General features: G+C 35.2%; 1 long non-coding RNA gene and 1 pseudogene across 5 annotated transcripts; both read left to right on the plus strand.

Annotated features, from left to right (window-relative positions):
- Positions 1 to 484: 484 nt before the first annotated feature.
- On the plus strand, positions 485 to 2,024 carry LOC139810037 (putative nuclease HARBI1; annotated as a pseudogene).
- Positions 2,025 to 9,312: 7,288 nt separating this feature from the next.
- Positions 9,313 to 15,325, plus strand: LOC139810171 (uncharacterized). Of its 5 annotated transcripts, none has more exons than XR_011731246.1 (7): positions 9,313 to 9,449; positions 9,924 to 10,046; positions 10,557 to 10,691; positions 12,470 to 12,587; positions 12,669 to 12,732; positions 12,982 to 13,043; positions 13,338 to 15,325. It is a non-coding gene; the product is annotated as an uncharacterized lncRNA (long non-coding RNA). The 5 variants fall into 5 exon arrangements; XR_011731245.1 differs by lacking the exon at positions 9,313 to 9,449 and adding an exon at positions 9,472 to 9,607; XR_011731244.1 differs by lacking the exon at positions 9,313 to 9,449 and having other exon boundaries at positions 9,773 to 10,046.
- Positions 15,326 to 23,344: the final 8,019 nt, after the last annotated feature.

Consider the following 23,344-nt stretch of genomic DNA (forward strand, 5'->3'; position numbering starts at 1 on the left):
GTGAATTTTTATATTTTAATTCAAATTTTTGTATTAACATGTAAAACAATGTATATAATAATTTTTTAGATTTATTAATAGAAAAATACATCGATAATTAGTGTCGCGCGCCGATATAATGTCACGCGTTGTCTGGTCGCCTCGTCAACTCGGCATTCACGAGATCCGAAATCGCATAGCCAATAGCCAAGAGAGAAGAAGACAGCAGATCTGTCTATCCTCTTCTATCGCTGACGCTCGAAGCTGGCCGAAGCCAGCCGAAGCGCTCGGCTGCGTTGTTGAAACGTAAAGGTGCCTACTGATGGACGCGGCAAATGCCGCGCGCGGCAGCGCGGCAGTTCAGAAAAAACTAGCTTCTAGGGGCTTTTGATGCTGATGTCGCTTGCCGCGTCTGCCGCGTGAAATACCTCGGCAGGCGCGGTATAACCTTAATTCCTTAGTACCTCAGTCGCAGTTATCACGTTATCAGTTTAATCAGTAAATAATGTCTGCGAAAATGAAAATTCATGAGTGGTTGCAGTGCATTCATATAATTAACAAACAAAATGCAGAAGCAGACCGACGTGACAAGCTGCTCGGGTCATTAGCTTTGTTATTAGCTAGAAAAAAAAACGGATTAACAAAAAGAAGCGTTTCTGGGTTGCGCCAATTTAAAAAAAAACGCTGTGAGTATGGTTTTTACCATGCCTTACTGCCAACACAAAAATTGGAAGATCTGTCGTTCCATAATTATTTTCGGATGTCAACCACGCAATTGGAAGAGTTGTTAGCCATTGTAAGCCCACATTTGGAAAAACAATACGTCGTGCGAGAACCGATAGGTGCAGCAGAACGATTGACATTGACATTACGGTAAACATCTCTTGTTTTTACTTTAATTATATCAATGTGAATGTTGCATTACATCAATTATTATGTTTTAGATTTCTGGCAGCTGGTGACTCCATGTCTTCAATGATGTATCAATATTTGATAGGCTTGACGACTGTAAGCAATATTATTGCTACAACGTGCAAGACTATTTGGGAACCCTGTGTCCTTTGGTCCTTCCACCTCGACTATTCGAAGATGATTGGCGGAGGATCGCAGAAGATTTTGAAGATATATGGGACTTTCCGCATTGCATTGGGGCAATCGATGGAAAGCACGTAACCATTCAAGTAAGTTACACTTTTATAACGATTCTTTTGAGGCATTATTCAAATATCGAAAACTATCGGAAAATAAATAGAAAAAAACAATATGAGCGAACTCTAATTTTCTTGCAGTATGTAAAAAACGTGAAATAATCTTTGTGTAATTTCAGTGTCCGGACAATGCTGGCTCCAATTTCTATAACTACAAACACAGCTATTGTGCTATTAGCTATTTGTGATGCCAATTACGTTTTCCGGTTCGTTGATATTGGTGTATATGGCAGACGAAGTGATGGAGACATTTTTCGTGAAAGCCAAATGGGTCAACAACTTGATGCAGGAAAAATGAATATCCCAAAATCGGACAGTTTTTATAAAGGAGGACCGTCTTTGCCTTACTGCATTGTCGGGGATGAAGCCTTCCCACTGAAGTCATATTTGCTACGACCATTCTCTGGAAAGAATAACTTGTCTGCCGAACAGCACATTTATAATTATAGACTCAGCAGAGCCAGGCGAGTGATAGAGAACTCTTTTGGAATATTTGCTAGCCAGTGGCGAATTTACCGAAAACCCATCATTAGTAGCGTGGAAACTGCTATGAAGATTGTGCAAGCTACAATCTGCATTCATAACTGGCTCCGCAAAAGCGACATCGAGAACAGCTACATTTTACCAAATATGCTAGATAGAGAGACGGCAGAGGGTGATCACATGCAAGGTTCGTGGAGGATGATTATCGAAAATGGTTGTGCATTCGGGAACATCTCCAAATGTAGTACAAATACAAGTACTCAAGATGCTATGCTCATTAGAGATGAATTTTGTAAATATTTCAATAATGAAGGCTCAGTGGCATGGCAAAACGATCAATGTTACTACATCTGAATATTACCTTGTTTCATTTGTAATATAATTCGTATATTATGTACTCCACAAAATGTTTTTTTTACCACTAAGTAATCGTTATTTGTATACTACACGTCCAAAGTAATAAATTACTCCTTTTAAGTGCAAACTAATTTTCGACAATTTCTCTTTCCTACTTTCCCAAATAATCGTAACATGATATTTCTTGGTATCCCGGTTCAGTTAAATAATAACTATTCTATTTGAATAAATACGTCTTGGCTATATTGTGCTACCAAAATCATTTTCGTTTTATTATTCTTATACATTATACATTTATTATACATTATTATTAACGTCGTTGAGCAATAATTCAGTGTGTAATAACTGGTGAATTTTTAACATTATGTTGCGTCTGCGGACTTGCGGCAACTCTCGTAACTGGCTGGCGACCATTGAAGTGAAGTTGTCAATTTTGTCAAGAACAAGAGTTGGCAATGGCATTGCTGGTCGTGGGGTCTGCAAGGCCACCGCTATCTGCTTCATCACGTCTTGTTCGCAGTCAGTATTTTTTCGTTTTCTTTCCAATTCTAAAAATGAAAGAATGATTTTATACATTCTGCATTATTAGGAAAAATTGATGTAGCTAGCTGTAATAGTACTAACAAGTGAAAGATAATACACCTTATGAGCGAAACATACCCTTCGATGCATCAACGGCATCGTTGACTTCTCCGTCCACATGGATTTCCACATCATCGTTGTTGAGGTCTTCATCACGACTCGGCATATTTGAAACTGTCCTGAAATGCAATAAAACGAAATATATTGATACTAAATACTAACTGTCTCCAATATTTTAGTGAATACTTTTGTGAAGTATACTAACTCTTTTTCCAAAAAAGTGTCCCGTGTCATGTCTAACGGTATAATCACCGCTATATTCCAGCCGCATAAATTTTTCGATTTCCATCCATATTGCACAGCACCTGAAAACAATATAAGAATAATCACACCTTAACTTAACTGTCATAACAATCACACTCAGCTGATGCGAGCACGCGTTCTTAAAGTAATAGACACAAGCCTAGAGAACATGACTGCCTTAAGGTACCCTTTCAAGCTTAAGCCCCATTTTCATGAATCATACTATAAACTTTTGGACAATTGCTTGTTAAAACTTCCCAGAATCACTAAAATTGATCGTAAATGAATATTATAAACTTTATGAGATTCTTTATGCAATATAAATTCAGTTTGATACACGGATCTAACAAAAATAAATGCATGTTCCATAAGAATAAATTAAGAAAATTAAAATAAAATATAAATAAATTAATTAAAAGCAGATTATTCATAAAAACATAACCTTTTGTGCCTAAAGAATATTATCACGCTAAAATAATAATTATCTTACTAGCATTTTTCAAACATGATTATTACAAACAATTAAAATTATATCATTATCCATCTTAACTAACTAGAACATAAGAATCACCTCAAAGAACCAATCGACTTTCGTATATAAGATATTTTCATTCCTTTTAAAATAAATTATTTAACAACAGAAAATTAATAACAATGTAAAGATTACGAAAGTACGTTTTCGCATATGACCAAATATACACTTTGCACACATGACATTATTGCGCACATACGCATTGCGCACATTTACACATTGCACACATAACATTATTGCGCACATAAAATAAGAAAATCATATTAGCACATTGCACACATGACGTATTGCACACATATAATAATAACTTTTATTTCTGCAATTGTTTATTTACGAAATATTTATAACAATAAAATAAAGAGTGCTCATAAACGAGATGATATTAGAAATTCAAAACCTCTTAAATAAAGAGAACATAACAATATCAATATGCGAACTAAAAAGTACCAATTTATTTAATTAATAATTTGTTATTAACAAATACATATATCAACAATAAAATTTTCCAATACTATATTATACTTTAGTGAAAGTCCAGCAATATTTTTCCTATACACTCCAATCAAATTCCCAACCATTTGTGAGATATAAAAATAATAAAAATCTCATTATATATAAACAATTTAATTTCATTGATTTCCTGTACTAATGAGAATGCTGACCATTTCTATCTGCACGATATATTTAATCATTAATATTACCGCTAACATCACTTTTATCAATATTATTATTAACAAATATATATATATATATACTTACTAAAATTAATATAAATATCGAGCGTCAAGCGCCGAAACACCACTCACGAACCTGAGAAAGATAGAATTGTATATGCGTAGCATAAGGAACGCGAATCCGAGCGAGATGTGAGTATTGTACGATCTGAAAGAGAGAAAGAAAGAGTCAGATATACCATATTAACTGTTAGACGAAGAGAGCAATATCTTTTATACTTTAGACATGCTAATAATGACTTTAATTATACTATTAAATTATTCTACCCTATGTAAAGTATGTCTGAAGAAACTTAAATAATATTCAACAATATATTTGCACATTTTAAAATTAAAATATTAAGGATTTCTTATATTCCTTTATGATGAAAGACATATTGAAATTTTATAATGAAAGAAGGTATCGCTCTCAATACAAATCGCTGTTAGACTAGAGAATAAAAATAGAATTCAGACGAGTCACCTGTATGACTCATTCGAGTGAATCTAGTCTTCGCATAGACCATATATGGATATGTCGAAGCAGAGCGCAACGCATGACCATATAAGGTAATGAATTTCAAGACACCACCCTATGACTCATTGCTGGCAAGCGAGCCACACCACTAGAAGTAGACTCACATCCGCTAGAGAACGCCTTATGACTCATTGTAACGAGGTGCAGTCACCTCCCACTACCGTTTCCAAAATTGTATAAAAGCAGAATTTTTCACCCTCTCGACGGAAAGTGTGGAACAAGCCAGGAAAGGTCACATATCTTATACTTGTTCCATCCTCCCACATAAGCCACTTGTATCGTAAAAATTCTACAATAAATATCATACTCTTTTATATCAAAAGAAAGATAAAGATTATTGAATTACCTACCTTCGACGGATCCAAGGAGCCATAATCTACATCGCCGACCAACAGCTAATTATCCTGGGATTTTACCTCCTTAACTGCAAGAAGAACCCATAAAAATTGATTTCGACAGAGACGTTCTGCCGGATCGAGCCACCTCGTATCACCCAGGACGTCGCACCCGTAAGAAAGACAACAAGTTGTAATACTGCCATTTCCTACGAGATGACTTACTTCCTGATCCACTTGGCAACTTCTCAAGGGAAATAATTTTCATGTAGCGATCCCTCAAGTGTTTCCATTTTTTCTTTACTTCATCGACAGAACATTCGCCTGTAATAATAAAATCGTACATTTTGTACTGTTAAATCATTTAAATTGTATTGTTTTTTTCTACGACTTTCTCTCTCCCCCTCCACACACACACACACACACACACACACACACACACACACACACACACACACACACACACACACGCACACGCACACGCGCGCACACACACACACACACACACACACACGTACCATTTGTCGCATCAGCCACTTGCTCCCAAAGCTGTTGTACAGTTCGTCTGTCACGTTTCGCTATATTTATTTTTTGGTTCCACAACAGCTCTCGTGCCGACACTTCTGCAATTATTAGTTCCTCAAGGTTTCGCCCCAGGCTCGGTGTTAGCAGCAGTTCTTCGCTTGTCGGAAAATGCGACTTTGTAACAAACAGTTCTGCTCTGTGTGACGTCCTGGGTGATGCGAGGTGGCTCGATCCGGCAGGACGTCTCCGTCGAAATCAAATTTTATGGGTTCTTCTTGCAGTTAAGGAGGTAAAACCCCAGGATAATTAGCTGTTGGTCGGCGATGTGGATTATGGCTCCTTGGATCCGTCGAAGGTAGGTAATTCAATAATCTTTATCTTTCTTTTGATATTTATTGTAGAACTTTTACGATACAAGTGGCTTATGTGGGAGAATGGAACAAATATAAGATATGTGACCTTTCCTGGCTCGTGTGACGTCCTGGCTCGATCCGGCAGAACGTCTCCGTTGATGGGTTCTTTTTCTTGCAGTTAAGGAGGTAAAACCCCAGGATAATTAGCTGTTGGTCGGCGATGTAGATTATGGCTCCTTGGATCCGTCGAAGGTAGGTAATTCAATAATCTTCAATAATCTTTATCTTTCTTTTGATATAAAAAGTATGATATTTATTGTAGAACTTTTACGATACAAGTGGTTTATGTGGGAGGATGAAACAAGTATAAGATATGTGACCTTTCCTGGCTCGTTCCACACTCTCCTCCGAGAGGGTGAAAGATTCTGCTTTTATACAATTTTGGAAACGGTAGTGGGAGGTGACCGCACCTCGTTACAATGAGTCATAAGGCGTTGTCTAGCGGATGTGAGTCTACTTCTAGGGGTGTGGCTCGCTTGCCAGCAATGAGTCATAGGGTGGTGTCTTGAAATTCATTACCTTATATGGTCATGCGTGATGTTCTGCTTCGACATGTCCATATATGGTTTTGCGAAGACTAGATTCACTCGAATGAGTCATACAGGTGACTCGTCTGAATTCTATTTTTATTCTCTAGTCTAACGGCGATTTGTATTGAGAGCGATACTTCCTTTTCATTATTAAATTTCATTATTAAATTTTAATATGACTTTTATCATGAAGAAAATATTTAATATTTGAATCGTAAAAAGTGCAAATATATGTTGAATATTATTTAAATTTCTTTAGACATACTTTACATACAGTAGAATAATTTAGTAATACAATTAAAGTCATTATTAGCATGTCTAAAGTACAAGAGATATTGCTCTCTTTGTCTAATAGTTAATATGGTATATCTGACTCTCTCTTTCTTTCTTTCAGATCATACAATACTCGCATCTCGCTCGGATTCGTGTTCCTTATGCTGCGCATAATACAATTTTATCTTTCTTGAATTCGTGAGTAACGCTTCGGCGTTTGACATTCGATATTTATGTTAATTTTGGTAAGTATATATATTTGTTAATAGTAATATTAATAAAAGTGATGTTAGCGGTGTTAATAATGTTTCTAATATCAGGTTAATAATATATCGTACAGATAGAAATGGTCAGCATTCTCATTAGTACAGGAAATTAATGAAATTAAATTACATATATATATATATTAAGATTTTTATTATTTTTATATCTCGCAAATGGTTGGGAATTTGATGGGAGTGTATAGGAAACATATTGCAGAACTTTCACTAAAGTATAATATAGCATTGGAAAATTTTATTGTTAATATATGTATTTGTTAATAACAATTTATTAATTAAATAAATTGGTACTCTTTAATTCGCGTATTGGTATTATTATGTTCTCTTTGTTTAAGAGGTTTTGAATTTCTAATATTATCTCGTTTATGAACATTCGTTATTTTATTGTTATAAATATTTCGTAAATAAACAATTGCAGAAACAAAAGTTATTATCATTTTTCGTAGGTGTACTGATGCAGAGTATATATATGGGGTTGAAATTTGTATTTACCAGAACGAGTTTTTATTACTAAAGTGCTGTCGCACAAACAGAGGTATGTATTTTTACGATTAATTAGGTATAGGAAGTTAACAAAAACATTGTATTATGGATGATTTTCAAGAGAAGGGTTCAGACTATATTTATATATATATATGATATTTTTTGCCATTATATTTTGGAAAATATTAAAGTTTAAATTTAATGTCCCGAGTCAATACGTTTAACATATTAATATACGTATGTCAGACGTATTATTTAAGGTCATTTCCTTTATACCGGGTGTCTTTTCACTTGGAATTTTATAGCGCTTTTATTAGAAAAGTGACAAGGTTTTGACTTGTATAAAAAGTGTTATACGTGATCCAAGGTATAAGTTAAAAATATTTATTGACATGGTCATCATAATTTGTTTATGATTGTTTATAAAAGTAAGTTGCAAAAATAAATGATTATGTAGTAAATGTTTTTCTATCAAACGATTCTAACGATTATTCCGTATACACGTATATATTGTTTTTATTTCAAACTATTCGTTTTCTATTTTATTTTAATTTTATTAAGAATTTATTATGGCTATCCTTGTCTTACACCTTGTGAACTGGTATTAAGCTATCCTCGTCTTTCATGGAGTGAATGTTCAATTTTCAATCTCGTTTATTAATTTAATTAATTTAAATAGAAAATCAGCGTTAACGTTACTGGTGTTTAGGAGTAGGAGAGATTCCATTTTTATCATAATAATTAAGTGTCAAAATTTTTGTTTAGAAATGAAATTTTTCAGCTTTAAAATGTATAAAAGACTAAAATATTAATGTAAAAGTGATTTGGTCTTTGTAAGTCAAAAGGGTAGGAAATTCAAAATGGCGGATGTGAAACTTTAATAATTTATAACTCGAGAACGGTAAGAGATAAAAAGATGGGGTTTCTTTTGTTGTGTTCAGATAATTAAAGGCATTATTTTAGGTTGTTTAAAATTTCTGTGTTTTATGGATTTCCATAATTTTTAATTATATCTCGGAATTAAGAAGAGATATGATGTGGGAGTTTTTGTGAGGTTACTTGACATGCTCTGCTGGGTATTTGTAGTAATTTTATTTATCATCTTTAATAATATTTTTATGATAAATTTTATTGTTAATTAGTTTATTTTGAGAGATACAATAATGGTTTATAATCAGAAGTTATTCGACTTTTTGTGATAGTTCTAGTAATCACACTAACTAGGTCTGTTAATAATATAATTTAATTGTTTATAACAATCATGTTTGAAAAAATGCTAATGAAATAATTACTATTTTAGCGTGATAATGTTTCTCAGGCATAAAAGGTTATGTTCTTATGAATAATCTATTTTTAATTAATTCATTTATATTTTATTTTAATCTTCTGAGTTTATTCTTATGGAACATGTATTTATTCGTGTGTTGAATTGAATTTGTATTGCATAAAAGATCTCATAAAGCTTGTAATATTCATTTACGATCAATTTTAGTAATTCTGGGGAATTTTAACAAGCAATTGTCCAAAAGTTTATAGTGTGATTCATGCAAATGGGGCTTAAGCTTGAAAGGGTACCTTAAGGCAGCCATGTTCTCTAGGCTTATGTCTATTGTTGTCTGCTACTTTAAGAACGCGTGTTCGCATCAGCTGAGTGATTGTTGTGACAGTTATTTTAAAGAATGATTGTTATATTATAATGTTGTTTTCAGATGCTGGGGACTTCTAGCAATGAAGGTAGAAAATCGAAAAATTTATGCGGGTGGAATATAGCGGTGATTATACCGTCAGACGTGACACTCGTTCCACACTCTCCGTCGAGAGGGTGAAAGATTCCGCTTTTATACAATTTTGGAAACGGTAGTGGGAGGTGACCGCACCTCGTTACAATGAGTCATAAGGCGTTGTCTAGCGGATGTGAGTCTACTTCTAGTGGTGTGGCTCGCTTGCCAGCAATGAGTCATAGGGTGGTATCTTGAAATTCATTACCTTATATGGTCATGCGTTGCGCTCTGCTTCGACATGTCCATATATGGTCTATGCAAGAACTAGATTCACTCGAATGAGTCATACAGGTGACTCGTCTGAATTCTATTTTTATTCTCTAGTCTAACAGCGATTTGTATTGAGAGCGATACTTTCTTTTATTATGAAATTTCAATATGACTTTTATTATAAAGAAAAATAAGAAATCTTTAATATTTGAAATTTTAAAATGTGAAAATATATGTTGAATATTAGTTAAATTTTCTTTAGACATACTTTACATAGGGTAGAATAATTCAATAGTACAATTAAAGTCATTATTAGCATGTCTAAAGTATAAAAGATATTGCTCTCTTCGTCTAGCAGTTACTATAGTATATCTGACTCTCTCTTTCTCTCTTTCAGATCGTACAATATTCGCATCTCGCTCGGATTCGCGTTCCTTATGCTACGCATGTACAATTCTATCTTTCTCAGGTTCGTGAATGGCGCTTCAGCGTTTGACGCTCGAGATTTATATTAATTTTAGTAAGTATATATATATATTTTGTTAATAATAATAATATTGATAAAAGTGATTTTAGCAGTGGTAATAATGATTCTAATATCATGTTAATAATGTATCATGCAGGTAGGAGTGGTCAGCATTCTCATTAGTACGGGAAATCAATGAAATTAAATTGTATATGTATATATATATATATATATATATATATAATAAGATTTTTATTATTTTTATATCTCGCGAATGGTTGGGAATTTGAAAGGAGTGTATAGGAAACATATTGTAAGACTTTCACTAAAGCATAATATAGTATTGGAAAATTTTATTGTTGATATATGTATTTGTTAATAACAATTTATTAATTAAATAAATTAGTACTCTTTAATTCGCGTATTGATATTGTTATGTTCTCTTTATTTAAGAGGTTTTGAATTTCTAATATCATCTTGTTTATGAGCATTTGTTATTTTATTGTTATAAATATTTCGTAAATAAACAATTGCAGAAATAAAAGTTATTATCATTTCTCGTAGGTGTACTGATGCAGAGTTTATGTGCGCAATCAAAATTCGTGTTTACCCGAACGAGTTTTCATCCACATAATTGTTTCATCCACATAATTGTTTCATCCACATAATTGCCAATTATATGGACGAATGCAGACGGAGGTATGTATTTTGTTAATTAATTAGGTGTAGCAAGTTGTTAAAAATGATGTTTTTTATACGGGCTTGAAGAGGAAGGTTCAAACTTAATTTACATGCAAACGGGGTATTTTTAGCAGGCGTAGTTTAAGAGATATTAAGGATCGAAGTTCGATCCAGTCGAATTTTCGATAATTAGGGCGTATAATATCAATTATATGGCACAACTCCCATGCTAAACTGTTATACCGGGTGTCTTTCCCTTTGGAATTTTTTGTAGCCTCAACCAGAGGAGTGACGAGGTTTTGACTTATACAAAAGTTATTGTGCATAACCTGGGGCACGTTTTAACGGCTATTATTAGTGTGGTTAATTATTTATTTATAATTGTTTATAAAAATAAGTTGCAAAATCGAACAATCTTGTAGTAGGTATTTTTTCATTAAGTCGATCGGTTTTTTGAGATGATTTTGATGACGTAGTTAGTAAAATGGAATTGATATAATTTTAATTGTTTATAACAATTGTTTTTTAAAAAATATTAATATGATAATAGTTATTTTAATGTGGTGTTTTTCCATAAATATAAGAGAACGTATTTCTATAATTGTTTTATCTCCGTCGATTTATTTTCATTTTTATTTTAATTTATTAAGAGTCTATAGGGCTATCCTTGTCTTACTCTCTGTGAACTGGTATTAAACTATCCTCGTCTTTCATGGAGTGAATGTTCAATTTTCAATCACGTTTATTAATTTAATTAATTTAAATAGAAAATCGGCGTTAACGTTACTGGTGTTTAGGAGTATGAGAGATTCTATTTTTATCATAATAATTAAGTGTCAAAATTTTTGTTCAGAAATGAAATTTTCAGCTTTAAAATGTATAAAAGACTAAAATATTAATGAAAAAGTGATTTGGTCTTTGTAAGTCTAAAGGGTAGGAAATTCAAAATGGCGGATGTGAAACTTTAATAATTTATAACTCGAGAACGGTAAGAGATAAAAAGATGGGGTTTCTTTTGTTGTGTTCAGATAATTAAGGGCATTATTTTAGGTTGTTTAAATTTTTTGTGTTTTATGGATTTCCATAATTTTTAATTATATCTCGGAATTAAGAAGAGATATGATGTAGGGGTTTTTGTGAGGTTACTTGACATGCTCTGCTGAGTGTCTGCAGTGATTTTATTCATCATCTTTAATAATATTTTTATGATAAATTTTATTGTTAATTAGTTTATTTTGAGAGATCCAACAATGGTTTATAATCAAAAGTTGTTTGACTTTTTGTGATAGTCCCATCAGTCACATTAGCTAAGTTTGTTAATAATATAATTAAATTGTTTATAACAATCATGTTTGAAAAAATGCTAATGAGGTAATTATTATTTTAGCATGATAATATTCTTTAGGCACAAAAGGTTATGTTTATATGAATAATCTGTTTTTAATTTATTTATTTATATTTTATTTTAATTTTCTTAGTTTATTCTTACGGAACATGCATTTATTTTTGTTAGGTCCGCGTGTCAAACTGAATTTATATTGCATAAAGGGTCTCATAAAGCTGGTAATATTCATTTACGATCAATTTTAGTGATGCTGGGGAATCTTAACAAGCAATTGTCCAAAAGTTTATAGTGTGATTCATGAAAATGGGGCTTAAGCTTGAAAGGGTACCTTAAGGCAGCCATGTTCTCTAGGCTTGTGTCTACTATTTTAAGAACGCGTGCTCGCATCAGCTGAGTGATTGTTGTGACAGTTAAGTTAAGGTGTGATTATTTATTCTGATATTGTTTTCAGGTGCTGTGCAATTAGGATGGAAATCGAAAAAATTTATGCGGCTGGAATATAGCGGTGATTATACCGTCAGACGTGACATCTCCCTCCTTAGGGAAGTTCGGTCCCCGAACTTTTATTAGTAAGTATAATTTATGGTTATGTCATATAGAGTATGATTATATTTATAGATAAATAATTATTTATGTGATTTTTATTACAGGATTCTAAAATGTGCCTGGCAGTGTAAGAGCTGTGTTGCTGCAGTTGGATTTATCTAAATCGAGGTAATAGTTCCATTGACAAAATAGTTATCTAGCAATGTATTTAAGTAGTTTTAGAATATATATATAGATTTGATTAGTAATATATTTTTCTTTTCTTCTCTCTCTTTTTTTTTCTATTTTATTGGGCATATACACGTGTATATTTGTACTTGCATACATATATAGACGCGCATATTTGTTTTCAATGTTCATTTCTTATGTTACTTATTCGGATATTTATTAATATATGTTATTCTTATTTTATTATAGGGCTGGTTGTCTATACTGTCACCGTGATTTCGTTGGACGGATATGATAAGGATAAATTAAAAGTAAGTTAATGCTATATTTCTATCGTTACTACATTTATTCATATAATTTTAGTCTCTCCCCTTTTTTATTTTTTATTATTTTTGTTTAAATATATTCAAGTATTTGCCGCGTATTCTTTCCTTAGCTTCGTCTAAATCCAGGCGATAAGCAAAATTACGTAGTCTTTTCACTTCTAGCATAAGGCTTGTCGTTGACATTTTGCTTAGCTCTGTAAGGATAATTATTTATTGATTATATGTAACGGTTTTATCTTATAAGAGTGCAGTAATTAATATATTTCGTTATTGTTACAGGTGATAGGAGGTATTAGTGAGCTGAGACTGAATTAATAAAGATAAGTATTTTCAATCTTATTTTATATTCTTATAAATATATGTGTATATGGAAATATTAATGTATTTTCTTTCATTTTATTTTAGGTAAAGAATAGGTACGAAATTATCCTGGATGGGCTTGTTTTACGAGTGTGAATATGAATACGTTATAATAGTAATCTTACAATTAGTAAAGCATTTAAGTTATTTGTATTTTAAGATTGATTAAATATATATGTGTTTTTCTATTTTCTATCATATGCGCGTGTTTAGAAACTAGTGTTTTTCTTCATTGAGGGTAATGACGGGCAAAGCAGCTTAGGGTAAAACAGAGCCATGAGCAGAGAGCTATCCATATAGTTTAATCTATTTGTTATCGACATCCCGTAAGCGCGCTATCTATCGAGCAGCGTTTTTTATGTAGTCGCGCTGCGAGACATCCGTCTAATTAAACGCATGTGTCGTGTTTCTTTCTATATTCGTGCGCAACGCTGACGCGCAGGCGTTCCCGGACTTTACCGCGCAAACAACGACGTTCTCGTCGTCACTTCTTTTCGGACGCTCAACGAGTGAGCATGTTAGTTATCGCTTTGATATTGCGTAGATACGCTACTTCTATATATTAGTAGAATCCTTAATATCCCGGCTTCTAAGGAAACAGAGCTGTTATATACAGCTACATTGCTGATTTGAGAAGACGAAACCTTGTCTCTGGACTTTCTGATTGCTGAAAAGGAAAACGAAGAAATTCTGATAGTAACCACGAGGGCGGCCATTAATCCCGAGATATATTCTTGGAAGGACGAGGATCCCTTGCGTCGTCTTTATACTTTATAAGTATATTTCTGATGAGAGAATTCCAGTTATTTTATTCTGGAACAAGCCTAATTTTGGCTAATTTCAAGGTAACCTTATCATTCTATTTGGTAAAACCGTTCTTGGGTTTACATTATATTCAGGCTTTACACAGCCTAATCCTCGGATATTGGTTACTGAGAATATCGTGAGATTTTCACGATTCCATTTTGTGGTGCACATAAATTAATACGATCGACAGGCCTTTTCTTGAGAGCTCAGTTCCTTCGTGAACTTTCCAGAAGACGAATAGTATAAAGCTATTCGTGCTTCTATCCGTATAACACATAGCGTGTTCGGCGCGTGACAACGGAATATTTGAGGCGTGAAACATCGCGTGATTTGAGCGTGATATACCGTGTTAAACTAGTACGACATTGCGTATCCTAAGCATAATACATTGCGTGTACTAAACGTAACTGAAGTCAATATAGATATTATTATCGAATGATACAAATAGTAAATACTGTCGAAATTCTCAGTTCGAGAAACTATATTCCTTTATTAACTGTAATTATTATTATTCTATTTCTTGCGTGTTTATCTGTATATATTGCTAATAATTTGCGATATTAGTCTATATTCAACTTATACAAGTTTATTCAGGTCAATAATGATTGAAGTACCATACACTATTATAACATATCGAATTCTAAACATGATCATTCCTTTCAGAAATTATATTCTTATTCGACGTTCTATGCTGAAACATTACTTGAACTTAGTAGTTTGATTGGTAAAAGAAAGATTAAATATCTGATAAAAAGTAACAAAGAAAACCTTCAATCATAAATGACAACAATTCAATATAATCCTTTACTGCATTGTTCCTGTATGATTTACGTTCTTTGCATATATTTATGACTGTTTATTATATTGTGCATTCATTTGATTTCGTTTAAATTACTTTGACATTGTCTAATTGAGATAAACATTAATTGCTGCATTCCTGCACAACCAAATGTAATACTTTGATTTTGTTATAAAATGATATAAACATTGTACTTTTATTTTATGAATACTGGTAAGGTTTTTGGCAGTTTTCCTTACCCGTGCAACGAATGTTGGTATTCGATGAGATTCTGCCAAATAAAGTATAATTGATTCATTAAGCAATTAAGGCATCGTTCTTTCCTTCCCTTCGAATAAAAGGTTTGATACTCAGTTCCTATACAGCGCGTGTCAGCGTACTCTTTCCCCTTTTCTATGCATGTATATAAATTAAAGTTAAAAGTATTAATATAGAATTAAGATTACATTCAACTGATTGCTACAATTTATTTTTCAAAGTACTTAGTCTAAGGAAATTAAGGTCCTCCACCGTGCTCATTAAGTAAATCATATGTTAATTATATAAAATTTATTATTTTATTTCAATCCCTTCACCATATACATACAATAAGTATTAGTATGGTTAATATTTTCTGAGAGGTTAGTATTACAGTAAGGTCGCTCGCTAATGTTTATTACAATCGCAAAATTTTTAAACAGTACACTGTCTGAATATATGTATATATAACGTAAAATATTCGATAAGCATATTTAAAAGTATAATATGTAGGTTATTTATATATATAAGATATAATAGCAATATAGCTTAACGTGTTCCACGAGGAATAACCGCCTCGCATAAAATCTGATAAGTCAAATGTTCGGTACGACCGTGCAAATCTATTATAGTGGTGCGGCACTCATGACAATCTATGGCGCGTTTGGTTTTTATCAATAACTTGTAACATCGTCCGCAATGTAGGGTTGTATGGACGAAAGTTCGCGAAAGAAGGTGTAGCTGTCGCCATACGGCGTTTGGTCTGTTATAAATGCAGAATGTGTGTTCACTTGTCGCGCAATCCACACACAGCGCGAGTTCGGCCGCGACTTGCGCGTACCACGCGGAGTGACATATAAAGTCATAGGCCGGTCTTACAAGTGGATCTGAGTAATCGCGGTAATAAATCGGTATTGATAGTGGTGGTTGTGTAGGAGGGGGTGGCGAGCCCTGCGGTATGGGAAGCATAGGGCGCTCACCTATTATATGATGTCTGTTTGCAGGTTCAGCGAAGTGATCGTACGATCCACATGGTTCTCCTAAGGCAAGCGGGCTGCCTATCGATGTACTCAGGCCGCTCAGAGAATGCGACCCACGGCTGCTGCATGCTTCCGCTCGCGTAGATGATCCCATTGCCACGTAATCGTGGCTCGTCTGTGTTGCCGGGATGTTGGCGTAGCGAGGCGGAGGTCTGGAGACATCAGGCAATCTGACGGTGCCTGTCACCTCGCTGCCCAGGCTGTCATCGACGGGAGATTCACGGTTGATCTCGTCGAGCACCTCGTCAATCAAATTCTCCATGCCGGGTGTTAGAGCTGCTTCCACGGATGCCACTGACATCCGCGGCACTTCGTAGATAGTGTTCGCCGGTGTCGGCGGGCGCTGAGCTCGGGCGTAGACCTCAGGATCAGTTGGACCGGGCCAGTCACGGTCCATGTTGGGATGGACGTCGACGCCAGGAGATCTGGTGTCGCGCTCCGGTGGTCCTCGCTGCATTGGAATTGGCGATCGTCGATACGACTGCGCTGCGCTGAGGTCCATCGGCAGATTTTCGTCGATTCCAGGCATGGTCAAAATAATCCGGCGGAGTCGTCCTAGTATCCTGTGCCAACGTTTATAATGGTTGTTATGACAGCTGCTCCTTCTCATCCTGTGAAGTGAGCACAAACCAAAGACTAAATTTTGGTACGGAGTCGTGTGGTTTGGTCACTTACGAATTATTGCGGTACTTTCTCAAGTCGTCCGTGCGTCTCTGCTTCTTGTGCTTCTTTTCGTAGATTATACTGGAGCGTTGCTGTTCTTGAGCCAGACTGTTCGCATTCGGGCTCGGTGTCTCGGCTTTTATTCTCTACTGAGGAGCAAGGGGTAGTCCCTTGGTTCCTTTGTCACGGTTGCATCGTGCATAAAGTAAATTCGCAGTATTGCTGATCCAAGAAGTCCTGCTTATCATCCAGATAATGACCACAAGTATTCCGAGAACACTCATGCCCCATCCTACTGCACTAGGTGATGAGTCTTTGTTCTTGCATCTTTCTATCCTTGATCTGGCGTGCCTTTTCAATGATGTCATCAAAAGTCGTTGATACGTGGCTATTATTCATTGTCCATAATTCGCGTGTCGCTTCTGCCAGGTCGATTTGATATTTTTCACGGATAGGCTCGTACAATTGTAAAATGCTTAGATTATTCATTGGAGTATAATGCTGTACGAATTCTATAGAGTGAACAGATGGATGGCTCATCGTAGTAGTCCCTGCTTTAATTTTACATCCTTGGCGTATGGAAATAATGCCAGAATTACTTATTTCTTCCTGTTTGCTTTGTTGGCATTCTATACGAATTATTTCTCGTTTTCTTGCAGTATATATCCAATTTCCGGGCGTAGTTAAAGCTTTCCAGTATGTTTCTCGTAGGTTTTGTAATACTATGTTGCAATATTCCATTTCTATATTCTTATTTAGTAAAAGTTGAATGTTACAACTTGTCGCTTGCCGTATCTTTTTCAAAGGAAATATAGCTAAGCAGATAAATACGGTGCTGGACGATATACATTCTCGCAGTTCCCCTTCTCGGAACTCGTAGAAGCTATCGGTGTCCTCGCTTATTGTCACGTCTGACGGTATAATCACCGCTATATTCCACCCGCATAAATTTTTTTGATTTTCTACCTTCATTGCTAGAAGTCCCCAGCATCTGAAAACAATATTATAATATAACAATCATTCTTTAAATTAACTGTCACAACAAACACTCAGCTGATGCGAACACGCGTTCTTAAAGCAGTAGACATAAGCTTAGAGAACATGGCTGCCTTAAGGTACCCTTTCAAGCTTAAGCCCATTTTCATGAATCACACTATAAACTTTTGGACAATTGCTTGTTAAAATTCCCCAGAATTACTAAAATTGATCGTAAATGAATATTACAAGCTTTATGAGATCTTTTATGCAATATAAATTCAATTCAACACACAAATAAATACATGTTCCATAAGAATAAACTCAGAAAATTAAAATAAAATATAAATAAATTAATTAAAAGTAGATTATTCATAAGAACATAACCTTTTATGCCTAAAGAACATTATCACGATAAAATAATAATTATCTCATTAACATTCTTTCAAACGTGATTGTTATAAACAATTAAATTATATTATTAACAAACCTAGTTAATGTGATTACTGGAACTATCACAAAAAGTCAAATAACTTTTGATTATAAACCATTATTGTATCTCTCAAAATAAACTAATTAACAATAAAATTTATCATAAAAATATTATTAAAGATGATAAATAAAATCACTGCAGATACTCAGCAGAGCATGTCAAATAACCTCACAAAAACCCCACATCATATCTCTTCTTAATTCCGAGATATAAGTAAAAATTATGGAAATCCATAAAACACAGAAATTTTAAACAACCTAAAATAATGCCCTTAATTATCTGAACACAACAAAAGAAACCCCATCTTTCTATCTCTTACCGTTCTCGAGTTATAAATTATTAAAGTTTTACATCCGCCATTTTGAATTTTCTACCCTTTAGACTTACAAAGACCAAATCACTTTTACATTAATATTTTAGTCTTTTATACATTTTAAAGCTGAAAAATTTCATTTCTAAACAAAATTTTTGACACTTAATTATTATGATAAAAATGGAATCTCTCCTATTCCTAAACACCAGTAACGTTAACGCTGATTTTCTATTTAAATTAATTAAATTAATAAACGAAATTAATAAACGAGATTGAAAAATTGAACATTCACTCCATGAAAGACGAGGATAGTTTAATACCAGTTCACAAGGTGTAAGACAAGGATAGCCATAATAAATTCTTAATAAATTAAAATAAAATTAGAAAATGAACAGTTAAGATAAGAACAATATATACGTATATACGGAATAATCATTAGAATCGATTGATAGAAAAACATTTACTACATAATCATTTATTTTTGCAACTTACTTTTATAAACAATCATAAACAAATTATTAACCATGTCATTAAATATTTTTAACTTATACCTCGGATCACGTATAACAATTTTTATATAAGTTTAAACCATGTCACTTTTCTAATGAAAGCTACACGAAAATTTAAAGGAAAAACCACCCGGTATAAGGCAAAAGACCCGGAACCTACCCCGTAACAAACATATAAATGTTTGTCCTTAGGTAGTTCCCAGGTCATGGGAATTAATATTATAATATCCCATAAACCACAATCGTGAAAAATTTTCTTTTTGTATACATTGATAACCTGAACATTTCCCATTAAAATTAATATATAAAGCATAATTCTTAATCAACTCCTATACCTAATTAATCGAAGAAATATATATATCTTTAAATGTGTCCCAACACCCCATAATAAAACTCGTTCATATAGATATAAATTTCACAAGTATACATATATTCCGCATTAACAACTCTGTAAAAGTAATAATAACTTTTATTTCTACAATTGTTTATTTACGAAATATTTATAACAATAAAATAACGAATGTTCATAAACGAGATAATATTAGAAATTCAAAACCTTTTAAACAAAGAGAACCTAATACTATCAATACGCGAATTAAAGAGTACCAATTTATTTAATTAATAATTTGCTATTAACAAATACATATATTAACAATAAAATTTTCCAACGCTATATTATACTTTAGTGAAAGTTCTGCAATATGTTTCCTATACACCCCCATTAAATTCCCAACCATTTGCGATATATATACAATATATGTACTTCGCGCCGTATAGAAAGCGCGAGAAATGGCGCAAGGAGTCGTTGAAAAAAAAAATTTCGCGGAAGAAGGCGACGTTAGTGCATCTACCTCCGTACGGCGTCACGACGAACGAGCAGCTTGATCGACCTTTCTTCCGTGGGGTGTTTATGCGCGACGCTCTGCCAACGAAGGTACGACGCGCGGAGTGCGGCATCGTGAATCTCGACGACGCGATGGGTCCGGGCACGGATTGAGTCGCTTACGCGAAAAAAGATAATGCGGCGATCTACTTCGACGCGTTTGGAAATCTCCGTCCGTTGAGGGATCTTGCGCGATACCTCGGCGACGGTGGCGGCGAGAGCGCGATCGTGACGTACAATCGTCGCGCGTTCAGACATTCGATCAGAGAATCTGCGGACAGCTGTGCCTGCGGTTTCTTTGCGAGATCGATTGGGGGAGTGGCGAAATGGCGGACGATCGACGTTCTCCTGCGATGTCGCTGACGCTCACGTTGACCGGAATCAGCAGCGTTCTCACGGCGAGTCACTTTCCCGCTTTGGATCTAAGCGACGGCGAATACGAGCTGGGTTTGGCGACTTTTGAGACGTACAATTCGATACCGAACGTTACATTCGCGAACAATCGCTTTTACTACGGCGAGGACGACCGTAGAATCGTCGTTCCGGTAGGATCGTACGAGCTGCGAGCCGTGAGCAGATATCTGCGCGCCGCTCTTCTTTATTGCGAACATGGCGCCCATGAAAGAAAAAATTAAAGAGAAAGGAGGAAAACTGCAGACCGATGACGCTGGACGGGTAAAAGAAAAAACAGAACGGAGAAGGACGACGAGGACGAAGACGACAATGACAGTTACGGCATATACGAGGACGACGGTAAAAACAACGACGACGATGACGGCGGTGATAGAACGATACTCGTTCTTCTCGCTAACGAGAATACCATGAGGAGCGAGATAAAGTGCGCCTACAGAGTGAATTTTACAAAACCGAACAACATCGGTTCTCTTTTGGGTTTCTCGCACGATCGTATCCTAAAACCGAACAAATGGTACGTTTCTGACGGACCCGTTGACGTCATGAGCGTGAACATAATTCGCGTCGAATGCAGCATCACCACGGGAGCGTACAGCAACGAACGCTCGGTGCACGCGATACACGAATTTGCGCCGAAAGTACCACCGGGATATAAACTGTCGGAGACTCCGACGCAGATCATTTACCTCCCGATCGTCGCGCGAAACGTCACCGATATCACGGTGCGAGTCGTGGATCAGAAAAATCGGTTGATCGACTTTTGCGGCGAGGAGATAACGATTAGACTGCACGTACGTCGTCGTCACAGTTAGTGTGTGTGTGTGTGTGTGTGCGCGTATCTCCACGACCTGAAGAGAGAGCGAGAGGAGGGATGCTCGTTCTGAATGGATCTAGCGCGAATTGTACGAACGAGCGAGCTAGCCCGTTCTACGACGAGATCGGAAGCGTAGGGAAAAGAAGAGGCGGAGGTGGAAGAATACTTTTTCTCAGCAACGCCAACGTCAAGTTCCTACGATCGCTGGGTCTCGCCGTGAGAAACGCGTCACCGCCGCGTTGTTTCCACATCGGGAAAAAAGACCATGCCGACATCCTGGGTATCAGCGGTGAGCCGATCTTCGACGAGCGCATCGTCGGAACTCACACGTATAACCCGTACGTCAACACGACGTTCGGGCACAGCGACAAGATACGAATAACCATACAACAGCAGGATCTGTATACGCTGCCGTGCGACAGTTTTTTATACATCGAGGGACGTATAGGACTCTACGATGACAGCGCGACGAAGGAGGATCAAAGCCAATACGCGAAATTAGTTAACAACTGCGTCGCGTTTATATTCGACAAAATTCGATACAAACTCTACGGCGTGGAGATCGACCGGTGTAGAAACGTTGGAATAACCAGCACGATAAAGAACTACGTGTCGCTGACCGCCGAACGAGCCAGAAGACTGCAGAACGCCGGATGGAGTTATCCGACGAACGAATCGAATCTGAACAACGCGTCCCATCAATTCAACTTTTGCGTACCTTTGAATATTCTGTTGGGTTTCTACGAGGACTATAAACGCGTGGTGTGACGTCCTGGGTGATGCGAGGTGGCTCGATCCGGCAGAACGTCTCCGTCGAAATCAATTTTTATGGGTTCTTCTTGCAGTTAAAGAGGTAAAACCCCAGGATAATTAGCTGTTGGTCGGCGATGTAGATTATGGCTCCTTGGATACGTCGAAGGTAGGTAATTCAATAATCTTTATCTTTCTTTTGATATAAAAGAGTATGATATTTATTGTAGAACTTTTACGATACAAGTGGCTTATGTGGGAGGATGGAACAAGTATAAGATATGTGACCTTTTCTGGCTCGTTCCACACTCTCCGTCGAGAGGGTGAAAGATTCTGCTTTTATACAATTTTGGAAACGGTAGTGGGAGGTGACCGCACCTCGTTACAATGAGTCATAAGGCGTTGTCTAGCGGATGTGAGTTTACTTCTAGTGGTGTGGCTCGCTTGCCAGCAATGAGTCATAGGGTGATGTCTTGAAATTCATTACCTTATATGGTCATGCGTTGCGCTCTGCTTCGACATGTCCATATATGGTCTATGCGAAGACTAGATTCACTCGAATGAGTCATACAGGTGACTCGTCTGAATTCTATTTTTATTCTCTAGTCTAACAGCGATTTGTATTGAGAGCGATACCTTTTTTCATTATAAAATTTCAATATGACTTTTATCATAAAGGAAAATAAAAAATCTTTAATATTTTAATTTTAAAATGTGCAAATATATGTTGAATATTATTTAAGTTTCTTTAGACATATTTTACATAGGGTAGAATAATTCAATAGTACAATTAAAGTCATTATTAGTATGTCTAAAGTATAAAAAATATTGCTTTCTTCGTCTAACAGTTAATATGATATATCTGACTCTCTCTTTCTCTCTTCCAGATCGTACAATACTCGCATCTCGCTCGGATTCGCGTTCCTTATGCTACGCATATACAATTCTATCTTTTCAGGTTTGTGAGTGGCGCTTCAATGTTTGACGCTCGAGACTTATATTAATTTTAGTAAGTATATATATACTTTGTTAATAATAATAATATTGATAAAAGTGATTTTAGCAGTGGTAATAATGATTCTAATATCATGTTAATAATGTATCATGCAGGTAGAAATGGTCAGCATTCTCATTAGTACAGGAAATCAATGAAATTAAATTGTTCTTTTATATATATATATATATATATATATATATATATATATATATAATAAGATTTTTATTATTTT

This window comes from Temnothorax longispinosus, chromosome 3 (assembly GCF_030848805.1).
Source record: "Temnothorax longispinosus isolate EJ_2023e chromosome 3, Tlon_JGU_v1, whole genome shotgun sequence".
Classification (NCBI taxonomy): Eukaryota; Metazoa; Arthropoda; class Insecta; order Hymenoptera; family Formicidae; genus Temnothorax; species Temnothorax longispinosus.